A 19,646-nucleotide genomic window follows, 5' to 3' on the forward strand; every position below is an offset into this window, starting at 1 on the left:
AATTTAACGAATATTATTAATACAACTGAGAAGAGTTATTTTAGGAGAGCGTTGAAGATTAAATTAATCCAATATTCCATCAACCCTAACGGTCACGGCACAGCTGGTAGAAAGGAAAATATACAGAATAAGGAAATAACTACCCATTGTTTATTGCTCCATATCTTGATTAACAGCCACTTGATACTTTTTGGTATAAATACAGAACTAGCTTCAACAACGAAATCAGTTACTGCAGAGGACTCCAAGAGCAGATCCCAGCAAGGATATACAATGGCTACATTTAATGCAAGAGCTTTGGTAATCTAATTAATATTACTAATATTACTCTTGATACATATTCAGTAATATGATAAGTGGAATGCACTTTTAAAATAGTATGATTTCACCATGATAAGCGAAATGTTTATGAGTTGTTAAATATCAGATTAGGATGTACCCATATTATTTCAAACTGTAGCCTACTTTAATAATTTGAATTATTTACGTTTAATTGGTAATTTTTGTTCTTTTTGTTTATCTAATTTACAACTAAGTGTTTAAACATTGTGAAAATGTACATTCTGCTGCTTTGCTACTGCTACAAACTTGCAAGTGAGACAAAGGTAAATATTTGTTATATACAGAACCAACAATACTTCGGAGATAATTGCAGGAGAGAACACGAATTTCTTTCTCCTGATATCCTGATATCAGTGAACAATAGTTTGTAGATAACATTACAATTATTGTATATTATCACACGCACCAGAATGCATTTCAATTATTTCACTACTTTTAAACAGTTCTTTTGAAATTTCTTACGAAATTTTCTTAAAGTCTCATTAGAAACTACTGAAAATATTTCAAAAATTTAAAATTTGAATTGAAAGTTTGTGTGCATATTAACTAGCTTCATTCAACCTGATTCGCTGAGATAATCAAAGGGAGAAACAGTTCTAACTGAAAGTTTCCAAATTAGTTTGACAAAAACGAAAATTAACTTTACAAGGTGAAATAAAAAGAAATTTAAATAATAGGACGTAGTGAAAAGTGAAAATTTTATACAAAATGGTTGGTCTAATGATTGTCTTTTAGTATGTAGGTGCTCATTCTATTAAAATAAAAAAATGGGGCACGTGCACAGTAACTAGTCGCTGATTATCAAAGTGAAACAACAGAAAGAAATCTTGGTCAATTGAGGTTCAAAACGTCATTTGACATAGCTTTGATGTTTGGCTGGCCAAAAAGTCATAAATTTCGACAACAAAGCCTTTAAGTTAAATTAGCAACACAAATGAAAAATTAATATCAGGAATTTCTTGACAACATCAAAATCTAAGAGCAAATCGTTTACCAGAATTGTTTCCATTTTCAAGGTTCAAGTTTATTAAGGTGGAATGGAAAGTGATAACGGACCATTTTCAATATAACATGTCTTTCTTTTTTCTAGCTGCTGTGCATTTTAGTTCTTGGAGTCTTGGCAGTTACTTTTGGTGGTCACCTATGAGGAGTAAGTAGGAGTAAGTATCCCAGGAACATTGTGAAAGAGTGTTATAGAAGCATTCAGTTCTCACTTATCGACCTCTCAGGTATCGACCTTTAATCGCAGTTCTGTCTTCTAATTGTGTCCTCTTCAAAAACATGGCACTCTTATTCTTCTTTGGAAACCAAAATTAGCCTGTACTAGAATAAGATACAGAGTGTACTTATCCACCGAAGCAATATAATTGTCAATCTCATTCTCTATAGTCTATACCATTTTTAAGGCTTGTGTTTACAGAATGACTGGAAAGTTTAGAAACAAACACATCGTTGTTTGTTTATTTTGTTAGAAATTTATTTTTCTTTCTGTGCCTTTCTTATAAGAGCGAGTGTGCTGGAACGAAGATTTTGAGTAGCACTAAAGCTGTGTGATGAGAGTAGGAAGTATTGGCCCGGTGAATATCTTCTTTAGATTGATAACTGTTAGAAATTATAGCTGTGGGGTCATCATTGTGCAGAGTTTTGATCATTTATTAAAAGAATCAGTCGACAATATGTGCTTTTAAGTAAGTCTGTTGTAAATGTTAGGTTCAACACGTTATTTATCTCTCAATGGAATTAATTGCCAATTATGGTACATCAAACTAAACTATTTCAATTAAATTTACAACGAACAAATCACAATGGTACTACTCTCTGAGTTTCAACAAAAAATGTGTTATCTTTCCGGTAAAGCTATGTACGAGTTGCCTTATTAAATATATATATGCATACGTGGCTGAAAATTTTCTGAAGGTCAATCGTTATTCAACCTATCCAAATATGGTAAAATAGTGATTTGTTACCTCAAAGAAACGTTCAACTTTCTCATTGTATGACTTCTTCGTTTATTCTAGTTGGTTATTATTAGAATTCGTTTAACCTTAACTAGTCTCTTTTTTAGAGTTGTGATATAGCACTAAATTATTTAATGTTTAGAACTACTTATTCAAAAAATAAGACAAGAAAACTACAAAATATGGTTGTAAATAGATTATATATATATTTCGGTGTTTCAAAACAATACTGACAACGTTTGAGGGATGAATCCTGACACCAAGATAAGACGAAAAGTATAGACCAACCTGGGTGTACAAATGCTTCCTTTCGGAGTTACAGGCTGCCGAAAACATGCAAAATGAACTTTAAATGTCCATAGCTCCAGTACTATGGGACCTACCATAGTCGGGTCAAGACTTCACTTAAAGATCTAATATGTGCTCTATCCAAAAATCCATGTTTCAGAATCCTAAGGTAGTCACGCAACAATTTCTATAGAAGGAGTTTGACTACGAGCTTATAATTTGAAGTAGTCACGAACTACATATATATAGTAGTTTCGGCGATATAAAGTGTCGAAAGCGTGGGCAGAATGAACTTCAGAGGGCTGTAATTCCAAAACAATGCAACGTAGAGAGTGCGGTTTACAACATGACACTCGAAGTCATACCTGCTCGATTGAAAAATGTACGTTTCAAACCTCCACAAGATGTGTGCGAGGGATTTCCCAAAGGAATATAGGGATTACTTGCCAGATTATAGAGAATCCATAAGTTCCTTTAGGGAATACCTCACACATATCTTGCACAGGTTTAAAACATACATTTTTCAATCGAGAAGGTATGACTGCACTCTCTACGTTGCGTTGTTTTTGAATTACAGTCCTCGGAAGTTCATTTTACCACGATTTCGGCACCTCATACCGCCGAAACTATTCCTCACTGACCAAAGATCCAGAAGACTTTTTTGCTAGTCTCTGAATCGGGAATCAGCACGCGAAGTTTGTTCAAATAGTTTCTTACCACCCTGTATGAACTAATTAAAGCTGATATATATGATCAAGTTCAGTTAAGCTTAAAATATCATAAAAATACTGTAATGATGTTTAGACACGTGAAAACCTTTTCTCTTGTTCCATTTTTGATATAATTAAGATATTTTCATTACTAAATAATAATAATATTTTCTTAAATGAAAGGACTACTTCCAGAATCTTTTACAATGTGTGAATCACGCATTAATGTAAATTTGATTATTTAGGCCGATTAAGTTAAGATGTCATTGTCTTATTTCCAGACATAAGAAGCATATTCACCACCATCCCAAACATTATTACCACGAACATCCCTATCATCATCACCATGAACACAAACATGAACACAAACATTACGAATCTCACCACCATCTCCACCACAAGAAGAAGGAAAGCCATGAACATAAAAAGGAGCATCACCACCACCACCATAGCTGAGAAGAAACTCTAATAAACAAGTGAAATTTCAGGTGATATGAGAATCTTTATTCTTTAAACTCAATTCATCACTTCGTAACATCTCAAGTCTAATTTTGAATAAAAGTTAGGATATTTTTCTTAACTACGATCTATCCATATCAAATTGATTGATTTTTCTGGTTATAAATAAGGAAAGGCAACTATGAGTTACCAAAATATTTAAAATTTGATATTAGCCTTAAAATACTGGAAGTGTGATTAAAAAAACTTAGAAAATATTTTAGATTGATTATTCTTTTTTCATTTGAGAATATCATTATTAATTTAGATTAATAAAGTAGATTTATTGAGAGAGATAAGTTCGAAGTATATACGCTTTTCACGTCTAGTATTCGCTTCATAAAATACAAAACGTTAGATTTATATTTAACCTTCCAATAAATCTTCCTCAAATTTTCGTTTTATTTGTAATATTTTGACAAGATGTTTCCCTTCTAAATTATGACTTATAATATACTTATGGTATATAGCTAAAATATAATATCTTTATTCGCCTTTTCTCATTTTATTGATTATTTGGTTATTATTTGTTATTTTTTTCATTTATTTTAGGATATCCTACGTTTGAATGAAGAGTATGGATGTGTGGGAGCAAAAGAGATAAATATGTGAAATTCAAAGAATGTTCGCTGTTGAATCGGAGAGTATTGTTTTGTATTTTTAAATACCATTTTGTATTAAAAACAATTTGTTTGTACTTTGTGATTTTTATTAACAATAGTTGGTTTCTCAGCACTTCATAGCACGAAAGTGAAATGAAATCATTTTTTTATGTGCTATTCAGTGTAAAGAGGACAAAGAATTAACGAGAATGAATTACTGTGAACGAGTTACTGGTATAAAAATGTGAGAGGAAAATGAAATGTTCCGATAAAATCCAGGAATATAATATTGTTCACTGCCAATCATATTACTTGGAATCAACTAGAGACACAAGGGTGAGTGCTATACAACTAAGCTACTTGCCTCTCTCCACAAAACAATATTATTACTTAATGAAGAATAATTGTTTCAATATAGAGTATCTGCCAATTAAGAATGGGGTCCCTCTTTGTACAATGAGCAGTTAACATGGTTTCCACATGACTAGTATTACTACGTTAGATCGAGTTCAGTACCTTTCCTCGTATCCCAAACACACACACATATATATATATATATATATATATATATATATATATATATATATATATATATATATATATATATATGCAACCCACATTACACGTAACATTTCAACGAGTAGACGATAGTTGGTAAGATTGAGGAGTACTGAAACATACTTTTATTGAGCAGTTGATGCAAGTAAAATTTATCAACTTTAAGATGTATCTTCATAGTATGAAGCGTGCTGTCCAATGAGTACTATATATCAATGGCAATTTAATTCCTTTTATGTATAACGTTTTATATCACTACAAAATGTATGTGAAAGAAAGAAGAAAAACTGAGTAAACTTGAGATAGAAAAGCTTTGAAATGTATTTATTTAAAGTATCAAATCTGCAACAACTAAAGGAAATAAGTGTGTAAATTTTTGTTTCCATTTACGAACCTATGCCATTTCCACATCATGATCATATCTGTTTCCTTTCTCACATGGAAAAATTTTATGTATCATACTCAGTGTAGATTAAAATTGAAATTGAAGAATGTAAATAATTTCAAACCTACAGGGATTTGAATCCGCGTAGCCAGGATAAAACCCATAACGGCAACCACTTATCTGCGAGGATCGCTTATTTGATGTTGCACAAAAACATTGTTAGCTAGTTGAGAACCTTTAATGTAAGAATAGTCCTGGCCTAAGCCATATATGAAGAGATGATCATTAGTTAAGTTACACATTTTCCTCTTCTTCTCCTTAAGTTACACATCTCCTAACTGAACACTGAAACAGTCCAAATAGACCTTCCATCAGGCCCGTGTTGGCTCACCGGGACAAATATCACATTACAAATAAAAGCACTTTTTTATGTAATAAATTCTTACAGTAGTTATTGGTAAAGATTCCGTGATTTACATAAGGCGCCCTTTCGAAACCACATAGAAGATAAACGGTTTTATTTATTCGTTTTTTTATTTTAACGGTTTATTTAAACGGTTTTATTAAATGCGTTTTCAAAGTTTAGCTATTTACTTTACTAAACAAATTTGGTTTTAATATATAAATGGCGCCCGCACACACACACAGATATATATATATATATATCGTGTGTAATTTAATTAATATAACAAACGTCGGGAAGGGATTCCTAACACCAAGATAAAACGAAAAGTATAGACCAAAATGGGTGTAAAAATACCTCGTTTCGGTGCCTTAATCACCTGAAAATTTGTCAGAAAAATGTAAAAACAGACATAACTCAGGAACAAAACGTCGGTTTGAAGTCGAGTAAAAGGAAATGTCCATTATTTTTAGTCGTACATTCTATTAGAGTACAATCGGATATAGTGCAGTTTAGGCGCAAGGGTAACTCAAAGAAACTGGAGTATTCCTTCGAGTATTTTATCAAGCTTTGAAAGACGGAATTGAACACCAATCGAGTACAATATTTTTAACAACCTAGAATAATAGAACATCGTTCAAGTTAGAAGAAAACTTAGAATTCGAAACGTATTACAGTTGTATCTTCTAGGCTAATGGTGATGAATGATGAACGGTTTCCTGTCCAAGTTACGAGTATGTGAAAATGAAAAAAAAAAATAACTTTGATCCATATTAGGTTTAAAACGACTGTGTATATTACAGTCAGGCGACATGCAAAGAAACATAATATGTAGTATCCAAAAATGCAAAGATCGTATGTGATGAAGGAGTGTACAAGAGATTCTCCACATGATACAGGGATTTCCAAATATTGTGTGAATACATATTGGGCAAAAGGAAACTGCATTAATAGGTTTCTTTCTCGTATGTAATTCTATAGAATATGATACTTCTGTACTCAGAAGCATCAAACATGGACAAAACACGAGATGTTGTACAAGTTGCATAACGATACAAAGAAATGCGCTGGGACAGTATACTGAATTTATCCGTTAGGTAAATCTTTCAGGGTTACTTTCGAGGTCGTTTCTCCTCCCTTGGAGTTGGCAAACCATCCCTTACCCCTGAGTTACTAAACCCTACACGGCTTTTGTAAATACACCAAAATACAGTCCTAGTGTAGCCCACTTACATTTTGATTTTGTCAATGCTGGAGAAGCTTTCTAGAAGAAATCTCGTTGGAATTACAACCAAAAAATGGGGGAAGTCTTTCTTTCGACGTTCTAATGTACCTTGGAGCTGGATGGAATTCGTACATGGAAGAAAGAGAATGTTTCACATTTGAGTACACGCAGCAGCACGTACGTAGCTCATATTATTTTCATTAAGGGCATGATGCTTTGGTCGCAGACTAGAGAACTATCGTCCCTTGTGTGTCAATTGCGAGTGGCACGCAGAAGGCATCTTGCAGTGTTGTGGAATTGTGTCGATTAGCGTGGTTGTTTTGCAGTAGGCATCTATGCACCTTGTGAGTGATATACATAGTCCGATGTTCTGGTGTTACGTGTGGAATTGCTGTATAACAGGATAGGAAGTTTTGCATTCAACGCTAGAGGGTTGAGTCCAGGTATTCACGATCGTTAAAAAGTGTAGACATTGGTGTTTAAGTAAAATTGGTTTTGTTAATCTCTACATGCCTGCGCAATGGCAGATTACCTTGTCCACGAGCTGTCAGATATGCACCTCATTTATGGAGAGGAGAGGGGAAATAGCCCAAGGGCGAGGCGTTTACACCAAGCATGTTATAAAAAAGACGATCTAAACATACAACAAAATTGTGAAGACATACGTCACAGTTGCACCACTCTCACTTTGCCCGCTCCGCGCCAATTAGACCGCAATGTTTAGAGCCAACATTCATGGCGGAAAGTTGAGTAGCCAATCAGACTCGGTTGTTTTGCCGATGCTTGGTTGCTCTTGGCTTCTTTGAGGTAATAGAATGAAGATGCATATGGGCAGATCCTCTATTTTATAACATCCTTGGTTTATACCGTGACCGTCGCCCTCAAGGAGAGTAACTTTCCCTGTATTTTTCCACGCCTCCATATTTGCCTTCGAGATATAGGGTCACTTCAATTTCCTCTACATGAAATAGGAGGAAATTGCACAATGTGAACAGTTGAATTTGAAGACAGCATAGAGGGTACCCTCATAGACCGTTCTGAAACTAGCAGTAGCCACATGTAGGGCGTAAAAATCAACATGCAACTCTAGTGAACGATCAGCAGCAGAGATTCAATGTGAGCGTGCGGTGCCGTATAGTGGATAATTTTGTGGTAGGATCTTATTTATTATCGCCCCGCCTGTATGGAAGTATGATAAGTATCTTTTATTTTTACGTAATGGTCACCTAAAGTTGTTAGAACATGTGCCCTTGAATATAAGATAGCAGATGTGATTCACAGCATGACAGTGCACCTGTACACTTTGACAGGAATATGCAAACCTACCTAAAAGAAATATTCCCAGATCGTTGGATTGGATAGGACCTATGTTATGACCACCTCTTTCACCCTATCTCAAGCCGCTTGATTTGGGGGGGTACGAAATGCCTTGTGTACGCAATAGTAGCCATGGCAGCCGATGAACTTGTTTCTAGAGTTAATACAGCTGTGGCAGTCATCTACGAATTTTCGGGTGTTTGACCGCACGTGGGAACATTTGCTTCGCCGATGTTATCTTTGCAATGCGGTCAACGGTCGATAATATCAGTCTGTAAACTGTTCTACAGCCGTCTCTTGTACGCATACTGCTTGCGCAAATACTGTACAAGCTACCTGTGAATATTTGACAGTTATCCTATTTTATACGAAACAGAAAAACAGAAATCGGTAGTTTGAAACTGTACGAAACAATAAATCGGTAGTTCAATGAAACTTTGAAAATGTTTTGAGACAGATAACTTAACAAAATTAGTAATTTTTATATTATTTTCAGATAGCTCTGAGATATATATTTCTTTGCTAATTCCGTTCCAAGAATTAGCAGCAGCTATCCTATCTCCGTTTAAAATAGAAACTCGATAAATTAAATTTTGAAAATCCTAAGCAATTGGACACAGCGTGCCGAAGTTAAGTGAGAATAACAAATATCTCTCTCTCTCTCTCTCTCTCTCTCTATATATATATATATATATATATATATATATATATACCATGTGATTAAAAGTATCCGGACACCCCCAAAACATACGTTTTTCATATTAGGTGCATTGTGCTGCCACTTACTGCCAGGTACTCATTATCAGCGACCTCAGTAGTCATTATACATCATGAGTAGTCATTATACATCATGAATGGGGCGCTCCGCGGAACTCACGGACTTCGAACGTGGTCAGGTGATTGGGTGTCACTTGTGTCAGAATTCTGTACGCGAGATTTAAACACTCCTAAACATTCCCAGGTCCACTGTGTTTAATGTGATAATGAATTGGAAACGCGAATGGACACGTACAGCACAAAAGCGTAAAGGCCGACCTCGTCTGTTGACTGACAGAGACCACCGACAGTTGAAGAGGGTCGAAAAGTATAATAGGCAGACATCTATCCAGACCATCACACAGGAATTCCAAACTGCATCAGGATCCACTCCAAGTACTATGACAGTTAGGCGTGAGGTGAGAAAACTTGGATTTCATGGTCGAGCGGCTGCTCATAAGCCACACATCACGTAGTTAAATGCCAAACGACGCCTTGCTTGGTGTAAGGAGCGTAAACATTGGACGATTGAACAGTGGAAGAACGTTGTGTGGAGTGACGAATCACGGTGCACAATATGGGTATTTATATGGCGAATGCGCGGTGATTATCATCTGTCAGCTCGTGTAGTGCCAACAGTAAAATTCGTAGGTGGTGGTGTTATGGTGTGGTCGTGTTTTTCTTGGAGGGGTTTGCACCCCTTGTTATTTTGCGTGGCACTCTCACAGCGCATGCATACATTGATGTTTTAAGCGTCTTCTTGCTTCCCACTGTTGAAGAGCAACTCGGGGATGGCTATTGCATCTTTCAACACGATCGAGCACCTGTTGATACTGCACGGCCTGTGGCGGAGTGGTTACACGAGCATAACATCCCTGTAATTGACTTGCCTGCACAGAGTCCTGACTTGTATCCTATAGAACACCTTTGGGGTGTTTTGGAACGCCGACTTCGTGCCAGGCCTCACCGACCTACATCAATTCCTCTCCTCAGTTCAGCACTCCGTGAAGAATAGGCTGACATTCCCCAAAAAAACTTCCAGCACTTGATTGAAAGTTTGACTGCGAGTATGGAAGCTGTCATCAAGGCTAAGGATGGGCCAACACCATATTGAATTCCAGCAGTACCGATGGAGGGCGCCACGAACTTGTAAGTCATTTTCAGCCTGGTGTCCGGATACTTTTGATCGCATAGTGTATATATGGGGGAATTTCTATTTAAGATATTTAAGATATTTTTGCTTGCTTAACCCATAGAAAGACCAAGGGGGAGTCAATTTTGTTGGTGACATTTTTGTATTTAGTTTATATGGTTTAACATGTATTCAGGATTCTCTGTTTTTTGTTATTGTTCCATTTGATGATAGGTTCGTTGTCGTTTGTTTTTTTTTCAACTGGAATATGCTGCATTGTTTTTGTAAAAAAAATAAATATTCATGTTCTGCGGGCCGATTTGACCCCCTCCCCCTTGGTCGTAGATGATACCCATCATTGTCTTCCTCAAAATTCCTTTACTTTTTTTTCAGATATTCAAAATTTGTATTACTTTTAAGAATTTTACACATCTTCTTTATATAAACACTTAGGCTTTCACAGAACTGGTCCAATGTTAGTTATAATACTGTTTTTTGCTTAGTATTATAAGAAATTTGGTATAATATATAAGCAGTTTTACGCACTGTATTTATCCTCCTCTATATATATATATATATATATATATATATATATATATATATATATATATATATATATATATATATATATATATAAATGAAAAGCACAAATTCTTGAAAAGTTTCTCCTTGAAATTTAGTTCAACAATTTAACTCAAATTGAGCAAATATACTCTGGAAGTTATTAAAAACCAGCACTGGCAAATTTGACTCCCCCTTGATCCTTCAAGTAGCAGATGCGAGCAAGGAACTTCTAGGGTTAAACTACTATTTAAAAAAAAAGTAGTTAAGGAATATTAACTACTTTTTAGCAGCTTGAGGGCTCAGTGTGAAATTAGCTGACTCTCATCTTTATTTTGATATATTTATATATGCAACTCTAAAAAAAAATTAAAAATGAATCAAGTAGAAGACAAATGAATTTTTTGAAATATACTTCAGACACATCTAACAGAGGACATTTAGGTAATGCTACAATCTAAATAAAACAATCATATAATTAAGAAACACATCTTCATTGCTTTCAAATCGATCATCTAAGCGTACTATATCACGGTCAATACCTATCGTTCAACAATAAGGAATTTCTTGAATATTTTGGCTATTTTAGACTATCGTCTAAGTAGGCCCTACTGATAAATGATAAAATTTAACTACATTACTTATTTAAATATTTCGAATAAATGTGTCAATATTTTGTAAAATTTAACGGATATTATTAATACAAGTGAGAAGAGTTATGATTTTAAAAGAGCATTGAAGAATAAATTAATTCAATGCTCCATCAACCCCAACGGTCACGGCACAACTGGTAGAAAGGAAAATATGAAGAATAAGGAAATAACTGCCCATTGTTTATTGCTCTATATCTTGATTAACAGCCACTTGAGACCTCCTGGTATAAATACAGTACTAGCTGCAACATCGAAATCAGTTACTGCAGAGGACTCCAAGAACAGACCCAAGCAAGGATATACAATGGCTGCATTTAATGCAAGAGCTTTGGTAATCAAATTAATATTACTAATGTTACTGTTGAAACATATTCAGTAATATGATAAGTGGAATGCATTTTTAAAATAGTATGATTTCACCATGATAAGCGAAATGTTTATGAGTTGTTAAAAATCAGATTAGGATGTACCCATATTATTTCAAACTGTAGCCTACTTTAATAATTTGAATTATTTACGTTAAATTGGTAATTTGTTCTTTTTGTTTATCTAATTTACACTTAACTGTTTACACATAGTGAAAGTATGCACACTTGTACTTTCTTTTATCAAATTTGCAAGTAAGAGAAAAATATTACGAAGAACCAACAATACTTCGGAGACAGTTGCAGCAGAAAAACCTAATCTTTTTTATTTATATCTAGTGAACAATAGTGGAATACAAAGTAGAAACTGGATGCAGTTAGCTAAGGATAGAAGTCAGTGGAGAGCTTTTGTGAACGCGGCATTCAATCTCCGGGTTCCATAGGCCATAGAGTTAGTTAGTTAGTTAGTTAGTGAACAATAGTTTGTAGGAAAAAAATTCAATTAGAGACATGTATATATATGCCTTGGTTATAATTATTATGTGTTGGTTACAACCCAGGGCCATCAGACCTCGAATTTCAGGAGGCTATGTTGAGTGGGAGATCGTTATAGTAGGAAAAAGTGGAGGAAAATTCTAAATTAGTAAATTTGCATGTAAAAAAAATACTTTCTACTATTTTCTCGAGTTGAGTTCGAGTCAAAATGTTTTGGTCCAGTCAATGTATAACATTAAAAGTAAGAAATAAGAAAAGCCAAAACTGAAAAATTGCTGAGATAATGAGTTACAGGATTGCCATTTATTCTACAATTCATTTTCCACCTTGTATTTCATTCATTCTAATGTTAACTATCACCTTGAGGTATGCATAAAGCGCCTCTACCGTGATTGGGTATATACATTTTCACACTTCCGACCTACAGCTCAAAATATTCTACACAGCACGTGCCAGAACGTTCGCGTTCTCGCTATGTAACTACTCGAGCGCTGGCGGGGATCCATCCTGATTAGTACTAATTTTTTCTTAGATATGTCCATAATTTTCAATTAATAGTTTCGATAACATGGCTTTCGTTTCCTAATATATTTTGTTACCTAATATATTTTGTTACCTTATATGACCTTCGTGAGAAATTTTCTTAAAGTCTCAATAGAAATTACTCAAAATATTTCAAAAAATAAACTTTGAATTGACCTATATGTAGATCAGGAAATTCATTTACTGAGTTCATCAAAGGGAGAAAAAGTTATAACTGAAAACTGCAAAATTAGTTTAACGAAAACGAAAATTAATTTTAAAAGGCGAAATAAAAGTGGATTTAAAGAAGGGCATTGTGCAACAATGAAACTTTTAAACGTGGTTAGTGGTCTACTGGTTGTTACAATGTTGTTGGAGATCCTATTGAAAATATTAGGCATCGGTGGCTCAGTGGTACAGCGTTCACCTCTGGTGCATAGTTTGCATAGGGTCGTTGGTTCGAACCCAGCTCGCGCCAAGTGAACTTTGTGGTGGACAAACACCGTGTGTGTAAGTTTTCTCGGGGTTCCCCGTTTCCTCCTACTTTCTTCATTGCACCATTTTATAAATTTATCATCATCACCGTTTTTTATCCTAGCCAGCATAACTGTGGAACACAAAACATAAAGATTTCATTGTTCATATTGAAATTAAAACTACGGCAAATACGCAGTGCCCAGCCGCAATAATGAAAAATTTCCTATATTTTAAATGCAGTGAAGGGCTTAATAATAAATTATGTTAATTTATGTATAGTTGATTATCAAAGTGAAACAATAGAAACACATCTTGGCCAATCGATGTTCAAAACGTCATTTGACATAGCTTCGATATCTGGTTGGCCAAAGAGCTTTATGAACTTCAGCAACAAAACATTTAAATTAAATTAACAACACAAATGAAAAATTAATATCAGGAATATCTTAACAAAATCAAAATCTAAGAATGATTCACATATCTGCTCTGTTTCGATATTCAAGGCTCAAACTTATCAAGATGGAACGGAAAATGATAATGAACTATTTTCAATGCAACATGTCTTTCCTTGTTCTTTGCAGTTGCTGTGCATTTTAGTTCTTGGAGTCTTGGCAGTTACTTTTGGTGGTCACCATCACGAGGAACACGAAGAGTAAGTATCCGAAAAATATTTTGAAAGAATGATATAGAAACATTCCATCTTCATTTATCATTTTCTTTACTTTCGCAGGCACTTTACTATCTTTCATAGTTTGGTACTATATTTATATTTGTTTTATTTATTTTTTTTGAATACACTATATCTCAAAATTATAATGACACTTTTTTTATTTCAAAGATTACAAAATGACAGTGGTATTAATTTAAGAAATTCTTTGAAAAAAAACTTGATAAGCGTGCGAAACACTTTCCTGCTTTACGAAATTTAATACTCTGAGTTTTAAGTTGACGGTATCGGCATTCAACCGCAGTTCTGTTTTCCAATTGTGTCAAATACGTTTTTAACGTAAATAAGACAAATTTTAACATAATAATAATAAAATAAAGAATTGTGAATTCTTCAAATCTTTTAAATGCTCTAAGTAGTGAAATAGCTTATGGTAAAAATACTAAAATCTTATTAGTTGTTAAAAAGGATAAATATTTATCTTTTACGAATATTAAACATTGTGGAAAAGACTTTGAAAACTACAACTCAATACATTTCATTAAGTATCACGACTTAATCATTTTATTTAGCATACCGCATTATATTGTAATTTTAGAAACAAAAGTGAATATTAAAAGTTTACTTTGAATTTCTCCTTTTAACTTTCCCTATTTAATTAAAAATCGCGTTTTTATGTCAAATTGTATCGTCGCATAATTTGAATCGTATATAAAGGTAAATAATGTTTTTTTTTTTTGTTACGTATAGATTGTTTCAATTTGAGTCTATTAAGGGGATTCGTGGAAAATTGACGTACTAAGAAGAAAACGAACCTTTTATTTCTACATTTTATACGAAAAAAAAACTCAAAGTATCTAACAATAACCAATTAAATATTTTGCTGCTAATCCTCATACGCTATACTTAAGTCATTGTAAGAAAATTCGAACTCTATTTCACTGTCTTAATATTCCCATTTATATCATTCGCTTGACTCCGTTCTTCTTTATTTTCTTTAGACTTGAGTAATATCGCTAATAATTTACAATATAATATAATAGTATATTTAATGTTACCATATGGTAGGGTTCTTAACGAAATACATAGTCATATCTTCAGTGCACTTTTATTTTAATGCTATTTCATTCTTGAAAAATGAGATTCCTGTTCTTCTTAGCAAACCAAACTTAGTCTGTACTTACAATAATATACAGAATATTTTTATTCACGGAGACAATGTTAATCTCGTTCTCTATCTTTTATACCATTTTTAAAGTTTATTTTTATCGGATAACTGGAAAGTTTGGAAACAGGCACTTCATTGTTCGTTTATTTTGCTAGAAATGGATTTTTTTGCCTTTCCTATAAAAGAGAGTGCACTGGAATAAACATTTTGAGTAACACTAAAGCTATGTGATCAGTGTTGGAAGTAGTTGCCCGGTGAACATCGTCTTTAAATCCTTAACTGTTAGAAATTATAGCCGTGGGGTATTCTTTCTCACTTATTAAAGAAACTAGTAAATCATATGTACTTTTAAGTAGTTCTGTTGTGAATATCAGCTTCACAAGTTTACTTGCCTTACAATCGACTTAATTGGCCATGATGGCACTATAAAATTAACTATTGCAAAAAAAATTTTCTAAGAATAAACCAGTACGGTACTAACACTGAGTTTCAACACGATATATGTCATTTTGCTAGTAAAAGTTTGTAAGATTTATCTTAAGTTGTCTTATTAATATATGTATGCATAAGCGTTGTATTCAACTTGGTTCAAAATTTTCTGCAGGTCGATCGTTATCCAACCTATTAAAATATGGTAATGACTTCATATCTCTCAAATAACTTTATCATTGTACAGATTCTTTGTTTACTCGATTTTCTTACTATTCGTTCAATATTTTATTTTTTTTTCAAATAGAGAGGTAATTTAATAAAGAAACATTAATAATTGTTCATCTTGTATTTTATTTTCGGTATCTACATATTCGACTTCTTTTGTGAATTTGCTTCCTCTTACTTGTTATTCTGCATGCTTCAGTTTAGTTAAGCTTAGTGTATCATGAAAATACTGTAATGATGTTCAGACACGTGAAATCCGCCTCTTCTGTTCCACTTCATTCGATATAGTTTCTATATGTTCATTATCTAAATAATAATAATTTGAAAAAAATATAAAGGAAATACTTCACAACCTAATACCAAAGTGTGAATCACGAGTTAATGAGAATTTGATTATTTATTAACTTGAAACATCATTTTCTTTTTTCCAGACATAAAAAGCATATTCACCACCATCCCAAACATTACTACCACGAACATCCCTATCATCACCACCATGAACACAAACATGAACACAAACATTATGAATCTCACCACCATCTCCACCATAAGAAGAAGGAAAGCCATGAACATAAGAAGGAGCATCACCACCACCACCATAGCTGAGAAGAAACTGTAATATACAAGAGAAATTTTAGGTGATATGAAAATCTTTATTTTTTAAACTCAATTCATCATTTCGCAAAATTTCAAGTCTAATTTGGAATAAAACTTATAATATTTCTCTTAACTACGATGTATCTATATCAAGTTGAGTGTTTGATCTTGTTGTAAATAAGACAAAATCAACTGCGATTTACTAAAGTATTTAAATTTTAATATTGCAACTTTAAAATGCTAGGATTTTGGTTGAAAAAAACTTGGAAAATAATTTAGATTGATTATTTTCCATCTGTAAATAACATTATTAGTTTAGATTAATATAATAGATTTATTGAGAGAGAGAGAAGTTCAATATCTATACGATTTTCACGTATAGTATTTCTTTATAAAATACAAAAAGTTAAATTTATATTTATCCTTCCTTCTTAAATTTTTGTCAAATTTTCGTTTTATTTGTCATGTATTGACAAGATGTCTTTCTTCTAAATTATATCTTATCATATACTTATTATATTTATAGTGTAACTTGAATATAATACTTTTATTCGCCTTTTCCCATTTTATTGATTATTTGGTTAATATTTGTTATTTTTCACTTATTATAGAATATCCTGTTTGAATGAAGAGTGTACCTGTGTGAGAGCAAAAGAGGTAAATATGTGAAATTCAAAGAATGTTTGCTGTTGAATTGGAGAATATTGTTTTGTATTTTTAAATACCAGTTTTGTATTAAAAACAATTCCTTATTTTACGTTGCGATTTTTATTAACAATAGTTGGGTCTCAGCACTTCATTGCACGAAAATGAAATGAAATCAACTTTTTATATATGCTATTCCGAGTATAGTAAACAAAGCATTATTGGGAATGAATTATTGTGAACGAGTTAGTGGAGCAAAACTGTGAGAAGAAAATGACATATTCTGAGAAAATCCACCAATACTGTTCACTAAAAGTCATATTACTTGGAATGCAACTAGAAATATAGAAATGAGTGCTATACAACTGAGTTTCTCTCCACAAAACAAATATTATTATTTAATGAAGAATAATTGTTTCAATATAGAGTATCTGCCAATTAGAAATGGAGTCCCTCTTTGTACAATCAAGAGCTAACAATTACCCCTTAACTACTATTACTACATTAAATATAGTTCAGTACATTTCCTCGTACTACACACACCTAGATATATGCAACTCAAATTGCACGTAACATTTCAACCAGTAGACGATAGTTGGTAAGCTTGTGGAGCACTGAAACACGTTTTTACTGTGCAGTTGATGCACGTAAAATTTATCAACTTTAAGATTTATCTTCATAGTATGAAGCGTTATCCAAGGAGTGCACTATATCAATGACATTACAATTTGTTGTATGTGTAATGTTTTATGTCACTACAAAATGTATTTGAAAGAAAGACCAAAAACTAATTATACATGAGATATAAAAGTTTTGAGATTAATAAAAAAGTGAAATCTGCAACAACTGATGGAAATAAGTTTGTAAATCTTTGTCTCAATTCACAGATCTATAACATTTCTAGATCATTCTCGTATCTGTTTCCTTTCCCTCAGGGAAAGATCTTGTATATCACACTCAGTGTAGATTAAAATTGAAATTGAAGAATGTAAAAATATTCTGACCTGCAGAATTTCGAACTTGTCATCGGCTGGGTAAAAATTCAATACGACAACCACTTATCTACGAGGATCGCTTATTTGATTTTGCACAGAAATTGTCAGTTAGTTCAAAACTTTTTATTTAAGAATAGTCCTGATACTAAGGCATATATGAAGAGAAGTTCTTTAATTAAGTTACACATCATTTTTATTCTTGATTAAGTAATTTGATTATTGCGTTATTATTATTATGATTGTTAACAACCATTCCAAATCCTCATAGTTCACGGATTCAAACTATTTTACACAAGTTATTCTGACTTAAAATAAAATCCGATTTAAGTAAAAATAACTACATTTATAAGTTGCAAGAGTTGTAATCCCGATTTATTCCTTGCAAATTCAGTTATCTCTGACCGTAGGCCTATACAAAACCTATGCAATGCCCGATGATTAAAAAAGCCTGATGAACGACAAGAAAATAAGTTTCCAGATTTCACTGGAACCACATGTTTCATGGCCTCTAACTACATAATGAAAACTTTATTTTGAATATCCATTTGTCCATCCCAATCTAAAAATCTAAGAATAGTAGTTTATCAAGGCGGTTAATACTTGGACGATTTTCTCAAAACAGACTCAGTAGAGTTTCTTTATCTTTCATAAATATATGTTTCATTTATAACCTGAAAATTGATATAACTTATTTGTTCTGAACAAATCTACGATATGTAATGTTTTTGCTGCTCGGAAGACTTTATCAAAAACAATCCAGGTGACTTCCCAAACAATTAACAAATAGATCTTTCAATAATATTCTAACAAGAAGATATAATTAATTTGTTCTACAAAAATGATTAAGAGGAATATTCTACTTTTAAGTATGAGATTTTTGGACGATTTCCTGAAAACCAATTCAGGTGATTTTATTCATATTTCATAAATAAATATTTCGTTATTAAATTTTTAACCGTGAATAAATTACTCTCTACGAAAACGTCCACAATGCGTAGTTTCCTCTTTTAGTGAGTATCTTTTTCTCAAATACGGCTTAAATTATGCTCTGAAATTTACAGTTTATTTGTCATATTTGTAGTAAATCAAACACAAGAGAGTAAACTTAGTGGTGGTGAAAAATCACGCGTTAATGAGAATCACGTATTATTGGCAAGAAATTTGCTGTTGTAGTTCTGCTTATACGTAGTAATCATACTTAAGTCATTTCGGAATGATTTTTCCAAAGTTTGCAATTTATGCAGTCAATATACACCTTCCTTCTGCGACTTTATTTCAATGATTTTTCAAAGCTTTTTATTTTAAACAGGCTGGGTGAATCTCAGATCTGAAATGGAAAAAGATATAAGAATAAAACTTTCCAGTAAAGACCTGAGATCGGAAACACGTCTCCAAGTTGGTATTGAGGAGTCTTATTATATGCTACTGCATCTGGTTTCGAGACGAAAAGCTTGTGTTTTCTTATAAGGCAAAATTACTATTGTTCGTGGAAATGCAATTGGCTATCGTTCTTTCAGCGCTCGCTCCCAAGTTGTCCAATTGAGATTGGCATTTCTTCTACGGGTAAAATATTGCTGGATATCAATTGACCTCATTAGTGAGACAGTTCCTTCCTTGACTTTCCGGTCTGGTGTTTATGATATATTACATATAAATGGTTTGAAGCCGGT

General features: G+C 33.1%; 2 long non-coding RNA genes across 2 annotated transcripts; both read left to right on the top strand.

Annotated features, from left to right (window-relative positions):
• The first annotated feature begins 215 nt into the window (after nucleotides 1–215).
• On the top strand, nucleotides 216–4,538 carry LOC145679782 (uncharacterized). Its single transcript, XR_014130531.1, has 4 exons — nucleotides 216–300; nucleotides 1,433–1,502; nucleotides 3,580–3,786; nucleotides 4,349–4,538. It is a non-coding gene; the product is annotated as an uncharacterized LOC145679782 (long non-coding RNA).
• Nucleotides 4,539–11,662: 7,124 nt separating this feature from the next.
• LOC145679783 (uncharacterized) lies at nucleotides 11,663–17,056 on the top strand. Its single transcript, XR_014130532.1, has 4 exons — nucleotides 11,663–11,719; nucleotides 13,829–13,899; nucleotides 16,171–16,377; nucleotides 16,948–17,056. It is a non-coding gene; the product is annotated as an uncharacterized LOC145679783 (long non-coding RNA).
• The last annotated feature ends 2,590 nt before the right edge of the window (nucleotides 17,057–19,646 follow it).

The sequence above is a fragment of the Thermobia domestica genome, chromosome 2, assembly GCF_964235325.1.
Source record: "Thermobia domestica chromosome 2, izTheDome1.hap1.1, whole genome shotgun sequence".
Lineage (NCBI taxonomy): Eukaryota > Metazoa > Arthropoda > Insecta > Zygentoma > Lepismatidae > Thermobia > Thermobia domestica.